Consider the following 7,005-nt stretch of genomic DNA (forward strand, 5'->3'; position numbering starts at 1 on the left):
CAAATACAAAGTATCTTACCTGTGCATTAAGTATGTGTGTAGGAATATCACTTTGCATGCACTGATGGTAAGGATAAAATAGAAGCCATGAGGAGCTAAAACTCAACATCGCCTAGCGTATGTCATGACAATATGCTCGCCTAGCGTATGTCATGACAATATGAAGTGCAAAAGGAATGAAGATAAAATTTTTCAAATTGCAATTGCATTAAACTTTTGGGTTTGTAATAATATGGGTTGTAATAATTGCATTCATGCATGATGGGAATGGCAGCTCAAATAGAGACCATATAGACATGACCCTAGGAAGCCAACTTTTTAACGAAAAACCTTTCACATTATCTCTTAAACACTTAAAAAGGTTTTTAAATTAACTTAAGGCCAAAAAAGGGACAAAACTTAAGTTTTAACTAAGTCCGGCCAACCTACCTCCTTAAAATGCAAAATTCCTCGGTCAACCGTCCTTGCAAAGTGGGCGTTTCTGTGACGCCTTGGCTGACCGGTCCTTTAAACAATAAAACATCTCACTCGCCCGACCTCAAATTTGGCCTGTTTCTTGAACCTCAGCCGACCGGCCTCTATGCTTTAAACTTGGCCAGCAAACCAGTCTTGTCCTCTTAGCAAACTGACATTAAGCTCAGTCGGCCAAACCTTTGAAGGTTCAAAAAATCGCCTTGATTGGCCGACCGGGCACCTTCCACAGGCAACTGAACCCCAAAACTAAAATCAAAATTCTGTGTATGGTCAGTCGACCAGCCCTAGTACTAGTCGATCGAACCTCTTGGGTTCCCAAATTTCTACTGCGCTAATCGGGGTTAAATTTTAATTAAATAACTTCTAGAATTCCCTCCCTGTCCTGAACGGTCATAATTTCTAGGATTTCCATTTATACCCCATCATTTCTCCTAATTCGCAACTAGATTAGCAATTTGATTAGCAAAATTTTTTCTGAAATTTGTTGTGCTTTTATTGCTTACATTTTTTCAAATTCAAGCATATTATACTCTCTCTTTCACTCTTTCTTGCAAAAATCATTCTAAGAAGAGAGCATCATTCTCATACTCATCATTTGCAAACTAATTGCAACTTGAAGAGTCTTTGATTGTTGTGGGCTTATTCATATATCATTTTAAGCTTATACCCTCACATATCCATTTGTTTTTGAAAATATTTTTGAGAGTTAGCTTTGAGTTCTTCCCATTACATTTTGTTGATAAATATTTGATTCGGAAAACTCTTCATAGCATGTGAGTCTATGTGCATTTTCATGGCAAGACTCGAAGGCTCATTTTGTGCTTATTGCTATAAATATTTTTGTGAGGTATATCCAACATATCCTATACTTCATTTTGAAAATATTTTTGGAGACATTATTGTTTAAGGTTTAGATCTTGGAAGAGTTTTTAACATAAATTTCTTTTAAATCAAAATCAGTATCTCTCACATTATTTGATAAATACTCTCTTGAGAGATATCCCACAAACTCTATTGAGCATTAATTCTCATCATTTGTGAGTGTATTTGTCCTTATCGGTGTACATCATTTGCTTATTGTATAAGCATTTTATTTGTATGCAAAACTTTTATTGTATTCCCCGACGTGTGGTCGGAAGAGGATTACACTGGCCTATATCGTGTACCGGATTGGTTCAGACTCAGTTAGGAGAACTAGGAGCACCATCTTTTAAGGTGTCGTTGTTGGTTGAGCTCAGTCCTATAGTTTGAGTCGGGGTATTCCTCGCCCTGTAAGGAGAGGGTGTAATCGGAGTCGCTCCACCCGTGAAGTGAGCATCTAGTGAATCTTCTTGGTAGTGAGCTTGAGGCGGGGATGTAGACAGTATTGGCCGAACCTCAATAACAAATATCGTATTGCGCTTTCTCTTCCCTTACACTCTTTAATTTTTGCATTACATTTTCTTGCACGTGCATGTTTATAGTTGATGTATAGTGAATGTTATGCATGTTTTAAATATTGTGAATGGTTAAGAAATATTGAGACTACTATATTATTTTACATATTTGCTCAGTTAAATATTGTTGGGTAATTGGTATTTGTTTAGACAGATCCTAAGTTGTGAAATATTGATTGCTTATTTTAACCTAACTTAGGAAGAAATTTTTTAAATACCCAATTCACCCCCTCTTGGGAATACACTAATTACATTATAAAACACCTGTATCTCATGTGTACATTTAGTGTTGAATAGGTCTATATTTTAGCATGCATATGTGATAGGGAAAAATGGAAGCCTAAAGGACACAAAGACCACCATAGTCTAGCGTATTCCATAAAGCCACAGAAGAGCAAAGGAAAAGAAGACACATATTTATTAATTTGTAATGCACTTAGTCTAATTTGGTTTGTAGTAATGCATGACATCCATGATATGACTGATAAGTTCAAAATCGACCATAAACTGACTTTAGGGACCATTACTTTCGCGAAAAACCTTTCTCTTAAAATCTAAACTCATGCAAAGGTTTTCAAAAAAATTTAAGGTCAAAATAGGGCCAAAATTGATTTTTATGAGGACCTCGGTCGACTGGCCACTTCACGTTATAAATGTGTCAGTCGACCGACCTCGGCCGACCGACCATTCTCAAACATCAAATGGCCAACCAACTTACCTTAATTTTTTGAATTGTTTTCAAGCCTCGGCTGACAATCTATTTAGTTCAAAATGACCATGGCCAACTGAACATCATGGATCGGCAAACCGGCCTTAAGGTCAGCTGACCAAACCTACGAAGGTTCGGAATCACCTTTGGCTCAACCGACTGGTGTTCTCCTCAGCCGATCGAGCCCATTTGAAAATTCAAATTTGATCTTGGTTCAATCGACCGACAAAGCCTTGGGTTGACCCAACCTCTCGAGTTTCGGTATTTTTCAGCACTTAAATGCATTTAATTTTTAATTAAAAAATTTTAATTAATCCCTTTGTGTCCCAAATGGTCATATTTTTCAAGAGGTCTATAATAGCCTCTCATAAATCATTTTTCAACTAATGCTCAGATTAGAAAATTCTCCCAAATATTTTATGCCTTAATTTTTCTACTCTCTTACACTCATTCATTTCAAATTTTTTTTAGAGAAGCATTTGATTACTACTCTCCTCCTTAACTAGCACCCTAATTGCTTTTGAAGTGTGGTTGAGTTGTATTATTTTAGGCATTTGATATCATTTCAAAAGCTTTCACTCTCACTCATTTCTCTACTTTGAAAATCATTTTGCGAGAGTTTGTGATTACGCGTCAAAGTTGCATAATTAGGCGTTCAAAATCATGCATTAAAAATCATGATTTTAATTAAATGCATAGTTATGTTCGGTATTTCAACATTGAGCTCGTTTGAGATAATTATCCTATTTTTTGCTGTAAATTTATGAATATTCATATTTTATTATTGCAAGATAATTTTTGGACACTAAAGCCGAAATTAGAGTGTACAAGAGGCCATGCACGTGAATTAAAAGGGCGTGCATGAGAGAACTTGAAGCCAAAAACCATGCACGTGACAAGGAGACGCCGTGTGTACGACAAGAAGCCGAGCATTGAGTGAAGAACCAGGGGCGCGCGTGGGGCTTAATAAAGACACGAGTTTCATGGAAAGACTTTGAAAATTAAATTTGAAATTAAATGTATGTGACTGTATGGTGTCCGCGTTGAAGGGTGCATGCTTAAAAAACCAAATGGCAAGTCAACCAGCACTAAATCCAAATAGGCCTGCAAATATGCATGTGATGGAGAGGGCTTGCTGAGCCTATGCGTGCGTGAGTGGCCTTGCTGGGCCGTGTGTGTGTGTGTGTGTGAGTTGAGTAAAGTAAAGATCAAGGTGTTGTGCTAAAACCAAAGTAAAACAAAAGAAAAAGTATAAAAGAGTGTGGTCCGGGTCTTTGATGTGACCCAGCCATGCAAGGCTAACAAAGAACAACACATGTGTGTGTGTGTGTGTGTGTGTGTGTGTGTGTGTGTGAGGAGTGCTAGGCGCTGAGAGAGTGAGTGTGCGCTAGTTTGAAAAGGAGTAAAGGTGTTGGCCGGGGGGGGGGGGGCAATTTCATGTGTGCCTTTGGAGGGCAAAAAGGAGAAAGGCTAGAATGAAAAGGGGGGAATAGGGTTTGCTTGGAAAATAGGGGGGTTGTTGCGTGTGGCAGCTGAGGGAAAACCTAGGGAGCTGCATCGCTGCTAGTGTGGAGACCCGAGCAGTTGCAGCTATCTTCACGGCCAGCCACTCCATTCTCTCTCTCTCTCTCTCTCTCTCTCTCTCTCTCTCTCTCTCTCTCTCTCTCTTATTTTGTATCTTTATTTTAATATTTTTTTTAATACATTGTTGGGATAATTTCATTGTTGCATTGAATTAATGTTTGCTTTATTATTTGAGTAGTTTGCTTTATTCTTCAAGTTTTAATTTATTTGTTATCTTAATTTAATTCACATTTATTTTATTGTTCTTTTAATTAGTTATCTTATTTTATTGCTACAATGAGTTATTGTGTGATTAGTTTGATCCAAAAATTTTGGATTACAAGCATTAGTAGCTAAGTTCTATAACTTGGGTTGTGGGTCAATGTCGGTTGCTTTCCATAGTTTAGTAGTTTTCCTATGATATTATCGTTAAACTTTTATTTGGCTAAAACCGAAAAATTGAAGGCATCGTTGATAAATCGCTAGTTCTTATTGCTTGTTTTGTTGTTGACGTTAGGCACATCAAAACCTTGATTTAATCTAGGGTTTTCATCAATTAATTTCTACATGAAATTCGGCTGATGCTTAATGAGAGTTTTTAGTTCCTTCTATTGGGATGTGGCAAATTTACTTGAGATTTAGTCTAAAAATTTCATCTTATTAATGTCTTGATTGGATTAACAAGAAGAGGAGTAAGACCTAGGGAATTAGTAAACAGTGGAAGCAAAAAGGCGTTGAACCCACAACCTGAGTGTTTGGTAAATTGTTTTAGTTAATCCATTTAGTTTTGGCTGTGTTATAAGATTTATATTTTTGAAAATTTAATAAAAGTTCAGTCTCATTTTAGCATTTTTCTCAAACACTTCCCATTTTGTTTACTGTTTTCAAAAACATAAAAAACCAAAATGATTTTCACACCACATTTTACAGCAACAGGATTTCACTAAACTTTCACAAATACTTTGATACTCAGTGGTCCCTGTGGAATATGATCCTAGACTCATCCATGATACAACTTGATACTTCTGCACTTGGAAGCACAACTCAAAACGAGTCAAGTTTTTGGTGCCGTTGCTAAGGACCAATTGGTGTCATCAAAGTGTTTTTCAAATTTCAGAGAGGGTGTTTGTAGAGCTGTGAACGTCTTCATAGCCTGGGTGATATCTACTTCATCTCCTTTGACCTGTTTGCTTTTATTTTTTGTTTTATTTCGTTTATACTAAGTTTGTATGTTTGGTTGGGCTAGAGATAACACATTTAGGCTGGTTAGGATAGACTCATCAATCTCATCATCGAGTGCACCTATTTCACTTGAATCACTTGAATCATCATCTAACACTCATAGCATTATGGCTGAGAATGAGCATCATGATAGGGAGGACCCTAATAGGACCCTCAGAGAATACTTGCAGCCTATTAGGACCAGCACGCCATCTTGCATTATTCTACCTTTGAATGCAAATGCTTTTAATTTTAAACCCGGGATGATCCCATTGCTACCTCATTTTCATGGTATTGAATCTGAAAAATCCTTATTTGCATATCAAAGAGTTTGAAGAAGTGTGTTCCACATTCATGGATAGAACATGCACTGAAGTGGTCATAAGATTAAAGTTGTTTCCATTTTCATTAAAAGACAAGGCAAAGACTTGGTTGAATTCCTTGAGACCAAGGTCCATTGGGATATGACAAGAAATGCAAACTGAGTTTTTAAAGAATTTTTATCCCATGTAGAGAACTGATGCTTTAAAAAGACAATCATGAATTTTTACCAAAAGGATGTGGAAACATTTTATCAGTGTTGGGAACGTTTCAAAGACCTCTTAAATGCATGTCCTCACTATGGATATGAGAATTCGAGGGTCATTAGTTTTTTCTATGAGGGGTTGCAACAAAAAATAAGGCAATTTGTAGAAACCATGTGCAATGGTGAGTTTTTCGACAAAGGGCCCAAAGAAGCTTTTGACTATTTTAATTATTTGGCTAAAAATGCCTAATCTTGGGATGCCTCTGATGTGTGTGATAGTTCTGAAAAGAAAAAATGTGTTAGTGGGGGTGGTAAGTATCAATTGAAAGAAGCTGATGATGTGAATGCTAGGCTTGTAATGATTTCTAAAAGGTTAGATTCCATTGAGCTTGAGAAAGTAAATGAAATGCATGTTTTCCCTTCATCTTCTGAAAAATGCAGCATATGTGAGGATCCAAGGCATGTGACTGAGGATCCAAGGCATGTGACTAATGCATGCCCAAAAATTCCTATTTTTAAGGAAGTTTTGCTTGATCAATCCAACCTAGTGTATATGGTTTCTGATACTTATAATGTAGGTTGGAGAAGTCATCCAAATTTTAGCTAGAAAAATGACCAAGTGGGGCCATCTACACAGGGAAAAAGTCAATATATTCCTTATGCAATAGCTGGCCAAGGCTTGGGACCCTCTCACTTTGCAAATCAGCGTCCTTAAATGCAGAGAAGGGAAATGGAAACCCCATACAACAGCTAACTGTTAGCTTACAACAGTTCATGGCAAGCCAAAATGTTATAAACTCTTAAGCTTCTCAAGCCATCAACGAGATAGGCACCGATTTTATTAGGCTGAATGCATAATTGAATGCTTTGGAGATAGATGAACCACCATTTCAAGCCCAGCCAGATACTCAAGTGCAGATTGCAATCGTGGAACCATCATCCTCTATTGAAGCAAATGTCAATGATTGCAATGCCAAAGCAAATCTCAATAGTGGTAAGGTGACTGGTGCACCAGATGAAGAAGTTGAGCAGAATGGTGAAAGTTTAACCTTCAAGGAACCAGGTACAAATTTTAA

At 37.1% G+C, this 7,005-nt stretch overlaps 1 non-coding gene across 1 annotated transcript; it reads right to left on the reverse strand.

The window, feature by feature from the left end:
- Nucleotides 1–5,924: 5,924 nt before the first annotated feature.
- On the reverse strand, nt 5,925–6,031 carry LOC131167158 (small nucleolar RNA R71). The gene has a single exon (XR_009140017.1). It is a non-coding gene; the product is annotated as a small nucleolar RNA R71 (small nucleolar RNA).
- Between the last annotated feature and the right edge of the window lie 974 nt (nt 6,032–7,005).

This window comes from Malania oleifera, chromosome 10, assembly GCF_029873635.1.
Source record: "Malania oleifera isolate guangnan ecotype guangnan chromosome 10, ASM2987363v1, whole genome shotgun sequence".
Classification (NCBI taxonomy): domain Eukaryota; kingdom Viridiplantae; phylum Streptophyta; class Magnoliopsida; order Santalales; family Ximeniaceae; genus Malania; species Malania oleifera.